The sequence below is a fragment of the Heterocephalus glaber genome, unplaced genomic scaffold (genome assembly GCF_053883595.1).
Source record: "Heterocephalus glaber isolate CG9 unplaced genomic scaffold, H.glaber_assembly_v1.0 deba00001472, whole genome shotgun sequence".
Classification (NCBI taxonomy): domain Eukaryota; kingdom Metazoa; phylum Chordata; class Mammalia; order Rodentia; family Bathyergidae; genus Heterocephalus; species Heterocephalus glaber.
In genome coordinates this window covers 93,496,589-93,517,191 of record NW_028258315.1, presented here as the reverse complement: position 1 = coordinate 93,517,191, position 20,603 = coordinate 93,496,589, and the positions used below count along the sequence as shown (strand labels likewise).

Here is a 20,603-nt window from a genome sequence, read left to right as displayed (position 1 = left end):
GGTTTTATAGGAGCACACTGGTTTTAACTCGGCCGTAAGGAGGTCCTAAATTTTGTAGACCCTGTTTACAGAATGAGAAAGGGTTCAGTTTCGCCTGATTTGCTTTAACACACAATAGCAAGAAAGCATTTTTTGGCCCGTTCTCCATTTACATGAGAAATATAAGCAATGATGAACAGCATCTTGCCTGAACTGGCAGAATTACCATCTGGAGTCTGCAAATGTGAGTCAAAGGAGTTTCTGGAAGAAAAACAATGTTCAGAACCCACCTGGCCCCCATTATTGCTATGGAGCCTCATTCTAAGGCCCAGGATTCATCCAAACCCCAAAGGTCTGAGATGTCGGTGAAGTAGTTCAAGCCATTTCCTTGTAGACAACCCAGGCCACGCCTGGTTCTCAGTAGAGCATGTCACCAGCAGCCCCTGGGAGAGGAAGGTGCTCTGCTCCATGGTAAGCTTCTGTTGGCTGGCTGCCTGGAGTCAGTGTGTACACAGCTCAGGTTAGGAGGCAGATGGAAATTGAGTTACAGCAAATAAATCATATGGCACTTCTTCTAGTAATGACTTTCTATAGGGAATCTTCCTCTTGACTAAGTGTGGCCTTGTATCTCCTTGATTAGCCACACAGATGTTTTATTGATATTTGACTCCTGTGAGAAATTTCTTACGTAAAGCCTCTCTGGGATTTCTCGACACGTGGAGTTCTGCCATTTGGCGTGAGGACTTCTGTGTATTGGGTAATTATGGTCACGTTCATCCTGCAGACACACACCCATGTCAATGTAACTCCGCCCCGACATCATCAGCACCCCCAAACCTTTGTTGCTCACTCTGCCCAAGCGTTTCATTCCAAGGATGGAGCTTGGGGAAGCAGGTGCTCATATGGACTTTTCAGCTGTGTATCTTTTACTATTCTTCAAATAAAGAAACCAGAAGATAATTACTGATACATCAATGATCTTCACAAGCAGCTAGATTAGGGTGAGACTTTCAGCTCTGGCTGTATCTGTGGGCAAATTAAATCCTCTGAGTTTCAAATCCAAATCTGTAAGATTGGAATGTTAATACTGCTGACCTCATCTAGTTTGGGGGAGGAAAACCTCTAGTCACACAGAACACGGAGCACGGCATGTGAGTGTGAGAAACTGCATGGGGGTGCATGAACAAGGACAAGTCCAATGACTGGTTGTGTTTCTTTTGGGGAGTATTAAAAATACTATTTCTGTCCCCAGGTGACTTACAATTTTAAGGCCTGTCCATGTTCTGGATTGTTACTGGACAGAAAATTCAAAGCCAAGTAACCTGCATCGTTAGATAATTAGATCAATTTACAGAGAAAAGAAGATAACACAGACAGGATTAGTAAAGCAATTAATACAATAACTCCCTCTTATCTGCAGGGAATACATTCCAAGGCTGCCAATGGATGCCTAAAAATCCAGATGATACCAAACCCTATGTATAAGCACTGCAATACTACAAGAGTTGATCTGATAACAGATAGGGCTACTAATGGATGAGCAGCATACACAGTGTGGATACTGTAGACAAAGGGATGATTCATGTGCCACACAGGACTGAGCAGGACACTGTAAGTCTGCATTATGCTATTCAAAACAGCATACAATTTAGAGCTTATGAACATTTTTTCTGGAATTTTCCATTTAATATTTTCAATCCATGGTTAACTGAAACCTATGATACCAAAACCACAGATAAAAGGGGACTACTGTAGTATTTGAAAAATAGAATGAATGTCAGACTTTAAAAAACAGACTAAGGATGATTGTGTACCCACAGAGTGGCAGGTACTTAACACAAATTATCTTATTTGACCTTCAAACCAAATGAGGAAACTGAGGCTCACAGAGATGAAGTACTCTGGCTTTGGCCACAGCTCTCCAACTCCAACTGAAGCAGGAAGATCTAGATCTAAAGACTGGAAGACTGGGCCTGGTTTTCCCTGACTGCCTCTCACCTCCTGAAGGCATTTAACATGTAAGCAGCCCCACAACCAGGGCACATGAACACAGACACCCAACATGGGACCAGAATTTTGAGAAGGCCCTTCCCAGGCAGCAGGGACAGGCAGTCAACCAAGCATCAGTACTGGTTAAAAACAAACCTAGCACAGACCCCAGAGTCACCACTGAGGCCTAAGAAGGCCCTTCCTTATTCAACAGCACTGATGTGCATTCAACAAAGCAACCATCCCTGTTCTCGGAGCAGAGGGCGGGAAGCACCCGGACCCTGGAGCACTGGAGATGTGCCAGCCCTATGCAGGCTAAGCAGCAAAGACAAACAGAACCATCAAGTCTCTGCATGTCAAAACTTTAAACCAAGAATGGGGACTCACTGACCGAGGTCAACTCTTAGGATGAACCCAAAAAGAGAGAACCTTGATTAACATGCTCTTGCATCATGAGAAGAAGCTAGGTCAAGATAAATTAATCCCAAGGAAATCTGTTGACAACACACAGCTGCTGAAGGACTCGTCTGCCAGCCAAAAGTGAGCAGATTTCCTCTCTGAGGGGCCCACACGATGTCCAGAAGCCAAGGCCATTCTATTATTCTTAATAAAAAGCTAAATCTCTCTGCAATGATTTTTAAACTCCCATGAATTTTTCTAATGCCATTAGAGGAATAGCAAAATAAAGACATCATCCTTTTCTAGTTTTTTTAGTTAAACTGCTTCTTCTCTTGATGAGTAGCTAATTGCATATTGTTTCATCTTTGCCCCAGCTGCTCATCAGAACCCTGGAGGAGCTTTTAAAAAGTACTGGTTCTTGACTCTGCCACAGACTCAATGACCCAGAGCCCCTCGAAGAGGGGAACCTAGGAATCTGCTTTAACAGATTCTCACATGCAGGAGGGTCTGGAATGCCGGGTAGCACGAAGTGCTCTGGCTCCATCCCAAGAACGGGGAGCTGGACTCTGTGGAGCTAGGAAGGGGACCCAGGACGGGAAGTGATGGGGGTGTGGGGACTGAAAGTAAAAAAGGTTCAGATGGAACATGTGTGTGTACTGATTCCCCAGGATGATCCTACTCACTATGTATTGCAAACACACACTGATTAAAATTATATATAAAGAGGAAGTGTGATCAGGAGGTGGCGTCTGAATCTGCTTCACCACACACAGGCCGAAAAGCATGGACCCTTCTATAAGTGAGCTTCCTCTCTAATAACATAAATGCTCAGGCTGTGAGAGTCAAATGACAGACTGGGCAGAAGATTTCAGAAGCTAAGAACATTAAAGATAGGGACTATTACCATCATGTCTGTTATATATAAGACTCAGAGTACATTTTATAGATAAGTAGAATTGGGCATTGCTAGGAGTCTGTACGGCAGCTTTGTTCCAACAGTTTCTTCTGAGACTTTAAGGACATCTTTGGCTAGTTGACCTGAATGAATAAACAAAAATACGTGGGATCTTCTTTAACTTTTAGTTTAAGAACAAAAAGTACATTCATCTTCAAGATGAAAAGAATACTCCCTGCATCTGACAAATCTGTGATTTACATTCAGGTTCATGGGAGCAAAGAATATTTCCTCCTAGGATGGAAAACATTTCCCCTTAGGACACAGCAGCAAGTCTGTATGCTAGCCACTGAGGTACACTAGGACGTGAGCACTCTTAGCTATTCTTAAATATCACTTACTGATCACTGGGGAGGAACTAAAAGCAGATACTTTAATGTCAATTACCTTTGATTTGGTACAACTGATTTGATAGGTGCTGAGGATTGAGTCACAGGCTGGAGTTTGTATGACATCAGCAAAACAAAATGAGTTATATTTCTGAATGATCAGCTGAAATTTCCCAAGGGTAGAAAAAATTCACAGACTTAGGCTGTGATGCATGCCTTATTAGGAGAAATACTGAGATGATGCAATAATCAACAAAATCAGATGATGATGACGATGTGGAAAAAGAAAGAAAATCAGAGGCTGGCTTCTTGTTTCTGACCCAAGTGCACCATGAGGAATGTGGACAGCAACAACCAATATGCGGGTGGCCTTGTGAGATTTAGTGAGGGACCTGGAGGCCCCAAGGGTACCACAGCTTGTAGGGGCCAGCAACAGGTCCCAGACCTTCCAGCTTTCCTACTCTTTGCCAGAGTAGCCCACAGAATGAAAGAGAAAGCATACAAGGAAGCTACATGTATTACTTGAGTTTGTTTTATTTTATTATAAAATTTTGCACATCATCAAAATGCGCACTAAAAGACAATTTAGTAAGTAAATTTTCATGCACCTCTAAAGTAGAATAGCACAGCGCCATTATGAAAGACGTTACAGAAGAATGGTTTTGAAATGAGAAAGTGCTGACAAATTATTCCATTTTTAAAGGCAAGTTATTTTTTACAGGATACCCTTTCATAAGATGTGAATTAGGTATACAGTATCAAGAGTACTGAAGTCATTCGCTCATTTATCCCTCACCACAAATATTTCCTCCTTGACTTCCATAATTCTAGGCATTGGCGAAATACAGCAGGAAAGTGAGTTTCCTGCTTAATGGAACTGAGAAAATAAACAAACGAGCGTGTAAATGTAAAGTGTGTTCCATGGTGACGCGTGTGGGAGCAATGCAGAGCAGGGCAGCAAAACGAGGGGTGGACTCTCGCCGAGGCTGGGGCCGGGGCTGTGCGTTTGGCAGAGGCTCGGTGGACAGGAGAGGACCTGTCATGTGCAAGACACACTGAAGGGACAGAGTGGCTGGAAAACAGCAAGTACGAGCGACGGGCAACCGCGGAGTGAGGAGGCGGGCGCTGTGCAGCCGGATGCGGTCCCAGCCTGGCTCGCTCTGAGCCCCGTGGGCACGTGCTGGTGGGGAGAAGCCCGCCTTCCTGCTCTCAGGCTGCGGTGACAGAGCCAGCGACAGAAGCTCACTTCTCACGTCTGGAGGCCCGGAGTCCAGGATTAAGGTGCTGGCAGAGCTGGTGGCAGTGAGGACCCACTCCCTAGCTGGCGGTCTCCTCACTCTGGACTTCACGCGGCAGAAGAGGACAGGGATTTCCACGGGGCCACTTGCATGAAGGCACTGATTCCATTCCTGGGGCTCTACCTTCACCACCCAGTCACCTCCTAAAGACCCCATCTCCCACTAAAGTCACCGGCGACACGAGGACTTCAGCACGTGAATTTCAGCGGTACATAAATATTCAGATCATGACGGGGACACGAGAGAAAGAACCATTAGGAATCTACTGCAATCATCCCAGCGACAAAGACCATTCCTTGGTCAGCTCCTGGGTGGGTATTGAAGGTGGAGCTGATGTGGTTTGTGGGTAGATGTGGACGGAGTACCAGGGGAAGGAGCCGAGGAGGACTCCCAGATGGGCGGACACATAAGGAGGCCAGTCAGAAAAGAACCGGGAACTGACGCTGGATGTGGGGCGCGGTGTGTGGTGGAGAAGAAGCCCTGATCCGGAGGACCAAAGCGAGAATGCGCGAGAAGAGCTCCAGAGCACGAGAGCAGGCGGCTCTTCTGAGGAGTTCCCCAGGCAAGGCAAGGAATGGGTCCTGGGACGTGGCCCTGAGCGCCGAGTAAGGCGAAATGCTAAGGAGTTTAGGGAATTCACTCACCTCCTCCTCTCCCCACTCCGTTCTGTGGAAAATACTAATCCCGAAAAGTGTGACCTCTTGACTGAAAGGAAACCACCTTTAAAATACACCCAAGAGGAGGAGGAGGAGGAGGAGGAGGAGGAGGAGGAGGAGGAGGAGGAGGAGGAGGAGGAGGAGGAGGAGCAGGAGGAGGAGGAGCAGGAGGAGGAGGAGGAGGAGGAGGAGGAGGAGGAGGAGGAGGATAGAAACCTAGTTCAGAAGCAAAATCAGAAAAAGGAGAGAAAATATTGTATCTAAGTTTATAAAACTTAAAAGCATAAACTGGAGCCGGGAACAGTGGTGCATGTCTGTCATCCTAGCACCCTAGGAGGCTGAGGCAAGAAGCTCTCAACCTTGACCACAGCCTGCCAACTTAGTGGGACCCTATCTCAAAATAAAAAATGAAGAGAGACTGAGGATGTAGCTCAGTGCAAAGGCCCTGTGTTTAATCCCTAGCATGGAGGGGCGCGGTTAAAATGAAGGATTTAAATCAAATTCCACAACTGTGGCTCATTCTGGGCATGGAGTGGAGAGGAACTTCAGTTTTATTTGTCCTTTTTTTTTTTTTCAAAAATCAAATGCTTACAATGGAATATTATTTGGCCATGAATAATGAATGAAATCATATCATTTGTAGGAAAATAGATAGACTTTGAGAGCATCGTATTAAATTAGCCAGACTCAGAAAGACAAATATAGCATGCTTTCCCTCAAATGCAAGATTTAGAAAAAAAAGAGTGGGGAATGACATAAGTGTAGGAGAAAGAATATTAGAGAAGAAGGGAACAAAGCAGAGATGGGAAGGAAGGACAAGGCAGGTGGTAACTGAAAATGATCTAAGTACAAAGGGTGACTGAAACATACGGCGAAGAAAAGAACTGAGATGTACAGCAAACGTACTGATGAAAAATAAAAACAAAAATACAGTGAATGTTGAAATTTTAAAAATGTATCATGGTAAAAGACATATTGCCATTAATCCCATGGAAATGCTTGGCCTCACTTGGAGCACATCCCATCAAGCTTGCTGCTTTCTGAAGCGGCTCTGGAAGTTCTCTTTCATGAGTGTCTTTACCAGGTGTGAACACAGCTGTGGTGAATGTTTCTGAATGTTTTCTGTCCAGTGCAGAGACAGGTGTGAAACATGACACTGTGTCCTCCTCCACCTTCTACCCTGGATCTGGCACCATGCAGCTTCTGGCTCTTCCACAAACTCAAAGTGACAAGGAATAGCAAATGTTTTCAATCCATTCAGGACATCGAGGCAGTCACAACTGTGCAACTTGAGATACTCAGGAAAAGGACTTTCCAGAACTGCTCCAGAAAGTGGCAAGAATGATGAAACAAGTGTGTTCAGAGCGAGGGGCACTATTTTTGAGGGATTAATGGCAATGTGTCTTTCACTATAATACATGTTCATTTTTTGTAGCAAAACATTTATTGTAATAAATTTTAAAAATCTGAACATTTGCCATATTTTCAATCATACTTCATATGTCATATGCATATACAAATCTTCCAAAGTAAAACCTATTAATCTATACAACTAACATGCACTAAAAACATCACAAACTTAAAGCAAATATGAAAGGGTAATGTAAAAATAATCACTTTGGGGCAAGATGGGCAATGTTGTTAGACTGCTATTTATTATTTATTTTAAAAAGTCTTTCCAAACACACACCAAAGAATTGGACCCATTCTTCCCTCACCACACCCTCATACTATTCTAGCTGGTTCCAATCCTCTTTTGTCAAACTCTGCTTATAATAAAAATCATATGACAGCATCAAAGAAACCCATTAAATTTAAGTGGAAAAAAACTGCTTCAGGGGATTATTTACTTGTCTATCCACTCATTCACCAAATATTAGTTATGTGTCCATTATATACAAGCAAGCACTTTCAGTTGTAATTATATCATAATGATCAGGACAAAAAAACCCTCAAAGTTGTTTTTACTGTATTCTTTTAAGAGGCTTGCAGTTAAAGACATAAAGAAGAGAAGAATTAGTCAATTCACCAATAAAGGGTAAATTCAGGCAATCCAATACAGCAGACAGAATTTGCTAAGATTACAGAATTTTGATAAATTTTACACAGGTAACTTAAAGTTTACAGAGGCCACCAGATTCATGGAGAAAACCTACATTCTTGGCTGATGGTTTCTCCGTATTTCTTTCTTCCATTACAGAAGTCACTGCTTTGTTTCACAAAGTGAATATAAAACTATTTCTAGTGGGAAGAGAAAGATCTATTAGTGGAAATGGAGAAATGTTGAACTTGTCTGTTTTTCAGAAACAAGGGAGAAAATTAATGAATTTGGGTGGGACCAGAACCAGAACTTCCCCAGGAGCGATGCGACAGGTACAAGGTATTTTCCGAGCAGCACGGGGCCCAGCAAACTGGAAGGCCGGGGTCCCGCGAAGCTTCTGCAAGGGCATTGTCCTACTGTTCACTGACAGGAGGACAGGAAATCAATCGCAGCTTGGAGAGAGTCTGCTCCGGAAGGCCTTCCAGGGAGGACAGCAGCCCACGCCTTCTCCAGCCTGCACGTGTGTTTAAGTGTCACCCACCAGAGGGATCGTGTCACTCAACAGCCAGGCTCCAGCACAGTTTAAACCAGGCTTCTCATGGTCACAGCCTCTCGCCCTTTCCTGCCCTGTCACTCTCATTCTCTCTTCCTCTTCTTTTCAATATTTTTTCCTCTCAACTTCATAGGCACAGACTCCTGAAAGAGCAAAGCCCAAGCTATCCTGTTAGGGTGTTTTGATGCCTCATGTAAACATTATAAGATCAAAACCTAAGCGATACATGGTGAACCTCACAGAATATTCTCAATGATAAACATCTTCCTATCTTGCCTGTTATTTCTACCTTTCAAGTCAGCATTACAGCAATGTTTCTCAAATGAATTTCCTGTAAAAACTTATAATTATTTTTTCCATTCCAAACATAATATCTTTTTTAAAAAAAGAAAAGCCTACCCTAGATCACTTGGATGGTCATTTTCTACATCAAATACTGCCATAGGCATTCAGAGCCAGGATCTGTATTGGGACCACATAACAATATGTGCATTGTGCTGGCCAAATGCAAAAAGAACAGGAATGAAATCAGAAAGTATTCAGGACAAGTAGAAGCCAAATGATGCCAGAGCATCCTTTATGAAGGGCAGTTTTGCCATGATTTGGAAGAGAAAAGAAGGAGGGATGGAGTCCTCACTCGCACACAGCACAGGTGTGTCAGGTTCAGAAGGCGGAGCCTCAGTGGTAGGCGTGGTGCTCGCCAGGCCTCAGCAGTTCTGCCTCCAGGGAGACTACATCACTGTCACATGGAAGTTATGTGCATAATTTGGATTTTATTCCCTAAATGACTTGTTTGTATTTAATTTGTAAATTTGTTTTAGTTTTATCATTGTGTAAGAGCTATAAACATACATTTATGTTTATAAACACCTTAATGTTAACATGTATTTACGTAACAATTTAATAAATATAAGTCAACATGAGAGGGAATCTATAAAATGTTGTTCCTTTTAAGAGGGGTCTCTCTCTATATATATTGCTCAGGTTTGAGAAACACTGAGTTAAGAAATATCTATTCTGAAAATGAATTGTTGAAATCTTTAAAAAAGACCCCCTAAAGATGTCTATAGGTCAATTCTTAGAACCTGTGAATATGTTACCTTCTATAGCAAAAAGACTCTGCAGGGATGGATAAGTTAAGGATGGTGTGAGAAAGATCTCACCAAGGAGTATCCAAGTCGACTTGATGTAAGAGCCACCTTACCTCATTAAAGTCTTCATAAGAAGAGGGTGGAAATGGGAGGGAGTAACAGGAAGCGTGAGGACAGAGGCAAGGGGTAGAGTAACCTCAGAAAGGGGCACAAGCCAAAGAATGCATTGAGAAGAGAGAAAGAAAAAGATTGTCCCTGAGAAGGGACGGGAACATCAACACCTTGATTTGGGTCTTGTGACCTTCAGAATCCTAGATGAGAGACAGACAGAAAGATGATAGAAAGACAGACAGAGTTTTAAGCACAAAATTTGTGTGCCCCAGTGCGTTATCCAGGAAGCAGACCCAATGCTATTTGTGGCCACCAAATGGGCTCTCAGAACAGGAACAAACCTCAGTTAAATGTTAGGGAGGGAGCAGGAGGAAGTGAGGGCACCCAGGTGGGACCTTCGTCGGGAAAGGAATGCTGTGCAAGCGCTGGGCTTTCATTAGCGACAGGGGTCTCTAGGAAAGGACAGGAAGTTGAGAATAGCCAGCCAAAGGAGAATACAACTGACGGGGGGGGGGGGTGCTGCACGGGGGATGCTGACCATTCGGCGATCTTTGCAGTTTCACCTAGGGCTAAGCGTTCCTCCGAATCTTTCCTTGAGTTCTCAAACTTCTTCTCCAACATTTATGTTTCCTGGGGAAGTAAGGCTCCCTCAAAATGTGCTCTGGGGAACAAAACAGATTCTGACAGCACTCGAGCATCAAGGCACCCTCCTCACCCTCAGAGCATCCCCACAAGTAGAGCCAGGCTACCAGGCAAGGCCCAGCACCCTGAGCAGAGCAGGAGAAGACTTTCTCTCTATGGTCCTGACTGAAAGCCTGGGGAAGGAAACCAGGTCAAGGGCCAATTAGACTCTGGGATAATTATGCAAAAAACAGTCGGAACTGAATATGAAGCACCACTGTTTTATTTTCTTTCCCAAGGAACTATGAAAAGTGATTATACCCTAAGGCCTTTGCATGATGCTAGCAAAAACCAAATAAGATGTCACAGTGGCTGACAGGGAAGACAGCCTCCAAGGAAAGAGGATTTATTAAGTATAAGCTAAATGGTGTCTAGTAAGAAGTAATGGTATATCTTGCTGTTCTCAAAGTCCCTTGTCCAGGCTCCTGTCACTTTCATTGCTTCCTGGGCCTTCTTTGCCCCACCTATCCTGAGAGGCAGGATTAAATTGTCCTCGATTATCAGCCCTCAAATTCTCTCAGGTTTAATCTCCTCCTGAGCGGGCAATCCCGCCAGAGCATGATACGTGGCTCACTGTGCCCGGAAGCACACTGCAGGTGCTGGACTGAATGAAAATGGGGTTCCTCGTATTCCACGCTGTCACTCTGTACTTTCCACTGTGCCTCACACTTGCAACTGAGTGAGGACCCATTACAGTGGCCCAAAGTACCATTTCCTTTGGGCTCTCACTGAATAATCAAAGAATTACTTATCACCTAACGAGGCAAAGAGTCCGATTCTATTGTAGAGTTTAGAGCATCTCATATTAAGTGAATATTTTAAACAATGAAAAATCTAGAAATGTAGAATACTTAAAATACAAATGCAGCTTAGACAATTCTGGATCCACTATAAAAATGCATTAAATCCTTTGAAATAAGCTATCTTTTTAAATAAGTATATAAAGTGGTGGTGATTGTTATCATCCATCATCATCATCATCACCATCATCATCATCATCATCATCATCATCATCATCATCCATTTTCTCATTTCAAAAACAAATTCATTAAATTTTAGGTACTTCAGAGTCCATGGGAAATTTAAATTCTACTAGATCAAAGTTTATGCCCTAACACCTACAAGAAAGATGTAAAGAAGAGCCTAACGGTAGAATTATCTTTGTAAGATATTTAGGAAAAGTGATTTTTCCTATAGAGTACTGGTATTCATTTGGATGCTAATTACAAAATAGGACTCATCCTCTCAAAAAATAAATCTACTCTCATAAAACCACAGATCACCCAAATTGGAAGGTACCTAGAGTTATTCTTCAATTGCTTTCGGCCATGAGTAAGTCTTCTGCACAATAACTCCAAAGTAGGACTAGCCAGCCCTTCCTTGGACACACCACAAAAATAGAACATGTTATCCTTTGGTAGCTCATCTTTCCTCATTCTGAAAAACAGCCTACCCGGGCACCCTTCTGTCCTCCTCTGAGTTGAGCCTCCACCTTGGCAGTCACACAGGGTAAGCTACCTCCTTATTCCCTGTCAGGTCTCCCCAAAGTTCTCTCCTTCCACCCTTGCATGTGAGGTAGGGTGATGAGGCCTCACGTTCCTTGTGACCCTCTGCGCCTATTCAGATCTGTCCCTGTCCATCCTGGCATTTAGTGTTCACAGCTCAGCCTGGTGCTCCAGCTAAGATTTGGCCCCTTACTTGAAATTTCTACAAAAATGGGATACAATCACATTCATTAGACTTGCCGTTGAGAAGGACCTACCTCCAAAGAGCCCAAATTTTGAGGTATTTTCCCCCTACTGTTCTTCTCTCAAGACTGCAGAATGCCTTTGCAAGTCATCTTGAGTTGTAAAAATCAAAACAAAACAAAACTAAGGTTGGCTAAGTATTAACACCAGGAATACAGAAATCAAAAATCAAACGTGATCAGGAGTCAAACGTACTCAATCTTAGACAACTGAGAAACAAGCTGGAAGAGTCTATAGATCTCCTTTTACAATTTTCCCATCTGAGAATAAACAGAAAGCGAGGGTCGTTTCTGTGACTGAAGCCTAGAAAAACAGATTAAAGATGACTTTAATACTTTTCTTTTTCTACCCGCTCCCCAAACAGGGCCTTCGCACTAAGCTACACCCCCTGCCCGTTTGTTATTTATTTTTTTGAGATGGAGTCTCCCTCAGTTGCCCAGGCTGGGTTTGAACATTTGGTCCCCTGCCTCAGTTTCCCAGACTGCTGGGATTACAGGCGTGTGCCACCACACCCACCATATACGTTCTACTTTTGAGACAAAACCCTAAATGTACTAACAAAATACTTTTGAAGACAGATTTCAAAATTATTTCTTCAAAACTCTTGTTCTTACCTCCCAGGACTTGGTGCAGAAAACACTGAATTTTGAAGGTAAGATGGCAGAGGGGAGAGAGAGGAGGATTCACAGGGGGAAAAGGCAGTCAGTGCACCCGCCCTGGCCCCCGACAGCACCCTAAGGAAGCAGTGGCCTTGGACTGGCAGATGCTCTTGTCTGACCGTGAGCAGTTCAGGCGGCTCCCACACTACACTGTTGTACTGAAACAAAAGCCAGTTTATACCTGGGAATCTGAGCATTCTGGCTTCACACCTTCTCACTCGGGCATTCTCTGCCGGGCTGTCAACAAGCTCTGACTGAAAAACTCAGAGATCTCAACTGCTGTTAATGTCACCTGAATGTTCTCCCTGTCACGGTCTAGGGCTTCTATTTTTTAATAAGTTTCCCGTAATTATTACAAGTTTTTGGTTTAATTCCAGCTGAAGTTTTCATGGGACTCATTCTGACATGATACAGGAGAGTCTCCCGATAAGTGCTCATTTGGAAATGGGCCACTTGCAATTTTGAGTGTGCAGAGCTCTGCAGGATTAGAAGTGCCGGCAGTATAATTTCTACCTTGTGTCCCAGGCTCCATGGATTTGGCTCATCCAGGCTGTCCATCTGCGGAGCAAACAGCATGCACGCCTTGATGAGAAACTCTGGCCAACCGACCAGCTGTGAAAAAAATAGATTACTCTTGTCATTTTCTTCCTGCTAGGTAATTTGCTGGGAGTAAAAATATAATTTCTTAGAAGGTGTGCAGTTAAAAGCAAATCCTGGGGATGTGTCTGATTTATATTTAAAACGTCACTATGCTTTTATTTGTTAAATTTAATTTTTCAACAATGCTCTGGCTGGGATAATATTTCCTAATTCAGAGAAAATGGAGAAGTTGGTTTCTGGGATTTGTACACTAAAGCAAGCATAGGATGGGGCAGTGCAGAGGAGAACGAACACAAGAGAAGGCACAGCTGGCAGGTGGAGTGGAGCACAAAGAAACACATGGCTGCTCTCCCCCCAGGTAAAGCAGATATTAGGATGGAAACTATATCTTCCCACTGGCCTAAGAAGCTAAAAGGCTAAATGCATCTTTTGATGCCTCTGACATATGACTTTATCCTTGTGAGGTTTCCAGTCGTGCTAGGTAAATAATCTGGGTAATTCCAGATCTACCAAGCTGAGAGAGGGACTGTTAATGTCTGAATGGTGATGTCATCCACAGGTGTAATGTATTCCCGTGCTATGTGTTTTCAGCAAGCCAAAGGGAATACAAGCAAAGTGCCAAGTAAAATGAAGCCATTCAGTTCGGACCCAGTGGAGAGTTAATGATATAATTTGAAATTAAAGAATTTGCAATAACAACTTCTGCACAGTGAGCTACACAATATTTAGACATCAGTGGGTACTATATAGCAACTTTCTGTCGAGAATTTAAACTGTTGTAGGAGTGTCTCATACAAGCAATTGCTCTAACCCATGAATATTTTTTTAAAAAGAAAGATTAACTTCCAACATACATTATCATTTCTCAAAAACTGATAACATTTTACCTACTATTCTTTTGACATTGGCTATCATTGACCATACATTAATATACACATGTGAGTGTATGCACAGGTATACATAGAAGAACAATTTATACACATGGCAAAGGATTTATATCCAGAACATACAGATCTCTAGAACTCCGGAAAAGAAGGATTCTTGACTTCAATCATAGGAAGCCAGCCAAAGAAATAAAAATAATAGGCAAATATCTGAACAGAATCTCCACAAAGAAGAAATGCCAATAACAAACACACAAAGAGATGTTCAACACCATGAGCCATCGGGTCACGCGAGTTAAAGACAAAAGGAGATACCACTCTAGGGCCGGGGATTTAGCTCAGTGGTTCTGCCGCCTGCCTCGGGATACCACTCCATATCTACTAGGATGACGACAGTTTTTTATAATTCCAAATTTACACTTATTGTAATGGATATATGAAGGCATAAAATTATACATATTTACAGGGTGTCCAATGACTAACATGTAAGAGTGTGACAACAGCAAGTGTGGAGGACGGAGTCAGAGGGGACTCTCCAAAACTGCTGATGGGGATGTAAAATGTTTCAACCACTCTGGGAAAGAGTTTGGTATCCCCGTAAACATCCCCTCACTATGTGGCCCGACCATTCCTCTCCTCAGTGTCCATCCAAAAACAAAAACAAAAACGAAAATAGATATCCCAAGATGTGTATGAATGTTCAAGACAGCTGTGTCCATAATAGTCAAACATGGGAAGCAACCCAAGTATCCATTACCAGGTGAAGGATGAAATGGACGAATAGTCATAGGGTGAAATATTATGCAGTAAGAAAAAGGAACAAGTTGCTGATGGACAAAACATCACCACTTAATCTCAATGACATTATGCTGGGTAAAAGAAGCCAGACACCAGAGCATGCTGCATGATCCACTTATAGGAAAGTCCAGAAAAGACATGTCTAATCTCTAGCGACAGACAAGATCAGTGGCTGCCTCGAACCAGAGCCAGAGACGAGGCTGTCTACTGACTAACAAAAGTACAAAGAAATTTTCTGGGTAATGAAAAATTTCCATGACAGATAAATGTGTCAAAATTTAGCAGGCTACATTTCATTGCGTATATCTGTACTTCAATAAATGTAATTAAATAAAAATTTTTAAAAACATCACAGTGACTTCTAAATTCACTTAGAGTCTCAAGTTTCTCTCTCTAACCTCATTGGCTTTCTTTTGCCTGCTTCTCTTCCAAACTGAACACATAAGCCTCACGATAGCCTTGGCTCTGCCAGGTATGCTGAGATTATAGGCAGTGACCGTTCTTTCTGCTCACAAAACTACCTCCTTGGCCCTGCTCCTTGATCTCTCTGATTCCTTTCTAATTCATCGTTTTCTCAGTGTCCGCCCTATTTCAATTCCTGACTTCGTGTCTTGTCTGTTTTGTGCTGCTGTAACAAAATACCACAGGCTGGACAATTCATAGAGAACAGAAAATTCTCTCCTCACAGCTTTGGAGGCTGGAAAGGCTGATGTCAAGGTGCCAGCATCTACAAAGGGCCTTCCTGCTGTGTCACACTGTGGCAAATGGCATCGCAGGGCAGAATGGGAACGAGAGGGCCAGTCAGACAGACAGGGCTTTTCATATAAGGAATCCACTCCTGCCAACACAGCAGTAATCTGTTCATGGGGGCAGAGTTCTCGGAACCTAAACATCTCTTAAAAGTTCCACCTCCCTGCACCTGCCACAGGGATCAAACTTCTAGCACAGGAACTCTGGGGACACAAACCACACATTACCTCATCACGTGACCGATAGCCTTACCCTATCTTATTCTTCTGCATAAATTTTAGCACCTAATATTCTCACTATGTCATTGATACATTCAATATTACCATCATCCCAAATACACCATATATATTACGAGTTTGGGAATTCATCTGTTTTATTCATTTAGCACAACAGCAGGTACTTTACATCTGTTTGTTGAATAAATGAATAAGTCAATCCGTGAAAAGAACTAAATCAAGTACATAGTCAAAATAACTACTATGAGAGACTTCTGTTCTTACCCACAGAAAAAAGAGACTGTCAGATGGGTATAAAACAAAGCCCAACTACATTCACCTAACTAAAATAAAACAATCAAAGTTGAAAACCACTTTACATTAGGTCAATGCAAACCAAAGCAGCAACAAAAACATTAATATTGGTAAAGACACTGAATCTAACATGGTGGATATCAGTTATCAAAGCTACAATTTATTAAGAAGCTTATAAACTGTAGTTATAAGCCTATAATCAAAAAATTCAAAGCATGCAAAATGTGACAGAAAATTGTTACAAATGAAACAGAACTTGATAAACAAGAATAAAAGTGGCAAATCTTTTAGAGTTGAATAGATGTAGGAGACAAAATAAGTGTGGACATAGAGGAATTGAATGAAACAATCAATAAATTTAATTAAAAATGTATTTCTCAGAGGAAAATTATTATTTCACTAAAATATAAAAGTCCACAAAGCAATATTTGTCTATGCTGCTCACTGCTGAGTCACCAGCATATAGAAAACGGGCTGTCAGGGAGCTGGGTTCTATGATTATTTGTTGAATGAATATTTGCATTCACAAAATTTGACTCTTCATTTGATTTTTAAAGCCTTTAACAAATTATTTTAACATATATTTTTAAAGTAGAGTTTATGTAAGCCACCTTCTACGGCCAAAGCCCAATAATACTAATAAATATTGTAAAGGAGAGACTGAAGTAACAATCATTATTTGGAAATTAAGAAGTACGTACCAAAGTATATAAACTTTGGGTCAAAAAAATCAAAAATATAATTAAAAACTATTCAGAAGGCAGTGGAAATAACACTTCATAGTCAAAATCCATTGGACAGAGCAAATGCATAGAGTATTAAATGCCTTCCTTTGAAGCTATAAAATGTAACAAAATGTTATCAAATTACCCCAAGATAGAGTAGAAAATTTAAATTAACGATTGTAAAAGAGAACAAATTTATGATTTAAAAGAAATTTTTAAAAACTTAACCTGGAAAGGGCCAGGGATTTAGCTCAGTGGTTCTGCCACCTGCCTCGTAAGACATAAGGTCCTGAGTTCAATCTCTGGTATAAATAAATAAATAAATAAATAAATAAATAAATAAATACTTAACCTGGACTACATGGTTTATAACTACATTGAGGTAGGTAAAGAAAAGTGTGTTCCTTTGTGATATACTCTAAATTATTATAATTAAGAGAGTAGAAGAGTATTTTTCCTCAACTAATGTAATAAAGTAACTGAACACACTTTTAAATAAAAAACATAGCAGGATACTCTAGACCAGTATAATTTATGAGTAAGCTAAAAATTTTAAATAACGTATTAACAATGGAATTCATCAACAAATCACAGAACAGTAATACCATGTGATCAACTAAGGTTTATTCTAGGAATGCAAGGAAATCTGTAAGTCATGAAATCACTAAATGAGAGAGGGAATCCATACTGTCATGTCAATATTTGCTGAAACGATTTGATAAAATAAAACAGCCGTTACATAAAAGCTACATAAAAATAGAATATAAGACTGTGACTTAAATATAAAAAAGAAATATATATAAAAGATTAATTAGCAATGACCAAAGGATTATCCTAAATTATGAAATACTAATTACATTTTAATTGAAATCTGTAGCTATACTGAGAAGTTTCTTATTGTTTGTATTTCACAGTAATTTGAGGGTTTGAGAGAATATAATACAGCAAGAAAATAATAGTTATAAGTATTAGAAAGAAGAAATAATACGAGGTTTCTAAATTATAGGATTATCAGCTTAGAAAACCCAAGAAACTCTAGTAAGAGTATCTGCCACTGTGTAGGTGACAGGAAAATGGAAACAGTTCTGCTTCCGTGATGAAAATAAGAATTTTAGCCTTTTTAGAAATACTCTAGCAACGTTTCTTAAAACTAACAGTACCATACCCTTTGCCCTAGCAATTCTGTACCTCATTATCTCCTCTAACAAAAGAATCTTTACACAAAAATGTACAATGGTACCTCAGTTTATGAACTTAACTTCTTTTACGATTTTGGGGAAGATGGCGTCATTTGTGTTTGTGTGGGGAAGACGCCATGGTCGTGTTTGTTACCCGATGCGAAATTTGCAAATGGAAGCAAAATTTCACAGAACGCTTTTTGTTTGTAAACCAAATTGTTTGCAAACAGAAGTGTTCATGAACCGAGGCATTACTGTATTTACAAGAATGTCTGCCTAGCACTCAAGTAAGTGGTCCCCTTCGGTAACTTTTCATTAATGGCCTAGAAACTGTTTGTCTAGGACTACATAACCTTCGAGAATAATATGAGAGAGTGTATAGCAGGTTGTAAACACGGGTCCCTGGTGGGAAAAGCTTGTGGTGTAGATGGGAGGTATGAAGTAGGAAGTCAAGCACAAAAAAAGATGCTACATTTCTAAAGTGAAGCATAAAATATTGCAGGCTTAAAGTATACAACATGCCCATTTATAAGTGAGAGGGGGTGTTTGTATAAAAGAAAGAAAAAAACAGAATATCCTAGGCATGGTGGCTCATACCTGAAATTCTGGCACTCTGGGAAGCTGAAGCAGGAGAATCTCAAGTTTGAATCTAGCCTAGACAATTTAGTGACTGAGAGAAACCCTGTCTCAAAATTTAAAAATATAAAATAAAGAGGGGCTGGGACTGTAGTTCAGTGTGAAGGCCCCAAGTTCAATACTAGTTTCCAGTGGAAAATAATTTTAACTTTTAATTGTTGTTTTTTCTGTTCAAAGAGTTTCTCAAACTGTTCAGAGGATGAGAATAGATATAAACTCCCTAGGAAATATTTTATAACCTTTCAGAAGCGTAAATTTGCACTCTGGAAAAGAAGAAACACTTGTTTTCAGAAAGCAAAAGCCACATGACAACCTACACAGAACGTAAGTTACTTGAGCCTGACCTGCTTTTCTCTTAGGCGGCTCTCCTTAGAGGCTTCTATCAGAGAGAGATGTGAAAACGAATTCATTAAAAAAAGGAGTCAGTGCACGTTGGATGTTCATCAACTGACCCCCAATCCACAGATTCGAAACAGCCAAGAAATACAGAGAGAAGCTAGGATTTTTCCACATTCAAAGGATCCTGAAATAGAGAAAAGTTCGATTTTCTCTCTAAAGATCAGAAGAGATTTCCATAAGGTTCCATTCATTGTCATACCTGGCATTAGTTTTGAAGGATGTTTTAACAAATTACCATAAATTTAGTGGCTTAAAACAATAGAAATTTCTCCTCTCACAGTGATTTCTAAACTCAGTACGACACTGGCAGGGACACAGTCCCTCTGGGCCAAGGAGAGCTCATTTCTTCCTCTGCCAGCTTCCAGGGACCACGAGGACCCTTTGGCTTGTAGCCACCACTCCGTGTTCACACTGTCCTTTCTTCTGTCTGTCATTTCCCTCTGCCTCTCTCTACGAGGACATTTGTGATTGCATTGATAACCCTAAACAATCCTGTCACCACAGACTAATTTAATCCCATCTGCAAAGGCCCTTTGTCCAAATAAGGGCACGTGGTACCTTTGCGTATTGGCCTCCTACACATTGTGCTAGAATGAATTAATAACATCATAATGGGGCTAAATTTGTTAAATAGGTTTCAAATCCTTAAAAAATATATATGTATGTGTGTATATATGGTTCATGAAGCAATATCACTGTTAGGAATTTGGCCGAATAAAGTAATTCAGTCAATTAACAATATTGGGAATATGGATATTCACCTAAGTATTATTTATAATAATGAAAAATTAGAAATAGCCTAAACACCTAATGATTAAAAATTACAAATAAAATTATACATTAACACAATAAAAATTTATAAAAATTATATAAGCAATAAAAGACAAGCACTGTAAGGATGTGGCTTAGTGAAAAATTGCTTGCCTAGCATATGCCTGGTTTCTACCCTTAGTACCACTAAAAAAAAAAAAAAAAAAAAATGCCCCACTAACTAAGCAAACAAAACATGGAAAGACATGGAAAGATATACGTATTTTAGGTAAAGAAAATCGGGTGCATTCAGTGCCACACAGCCATCACCGCTATCCCTCCCCAAAACATTTTCTGCATTTCCATATCGAAACTCCATGACCTTAAACAACTATCCATGTTTATAGCAGAACGATTTGTACTACTTAAATCTTGGAAGGGACCTTCATGTCCACCGGCAGATGAATGGATAAAGAAAATGTGGCATTTACTCACCATGGAGTACCACTCTGCCTGAAGAAACATAAACTGAGTCATCTTTGAGATCATAATGTTAAGTGAAATAAATCAGACACACAAGCTTAACTATTAGGTGGTTTCTTTTATGCGAGAAACCCAAATGATAAATAACGAGTAAAATAAAAGACAGATAATAGGATATAGGGAGACAGATCTCTCTCAAATGGGAAAGGGGTCAAGGCATGGAGGGAGGGAGGAGATGCAGGGAGGGAGCGGGGATGACAACAGAATGAAGATGTGTTATGTGCATGCACCTACTCCACCCAAGGAGTGGACACACTATGTACCACACACAAAAATGTAAATCTTTCTACAAAAAGAAAATCAAGTAACTAAGCAGGATGA

The 20,603-nt window shown here is 41.0% G+C and overlaps 1 long non-coding RNA gene across 9 annotated transcripts in view; it reads right to left on the bottom strand.

Annotated features, from left to right (window-relative positions):
* Positions 1–20,603, bottom strand: part of LOC147826491 (uncharacterized) — a 222,929-nt gene that overhangs the window by 23,623 nt on the left and 178,703 nt on the right. For 8 of the 9 annotated variants that reach the window (XR_015439616.1, XR_015439612.1, XR_015439610.1 and 5 more), the window contains one exon: positions 13,003–13,101. The exons of the other annotated variant lie outside the window; for it this stretch is intronic. This is a non-coding gene — a long non-coding RNA (uncharacterized LOC147826491). The remainder of the gene's footprint in view (positions 1–13,002; positions 13,102–20,603) is intronic. 9 annotated transcript variants of the gene reach the window in all.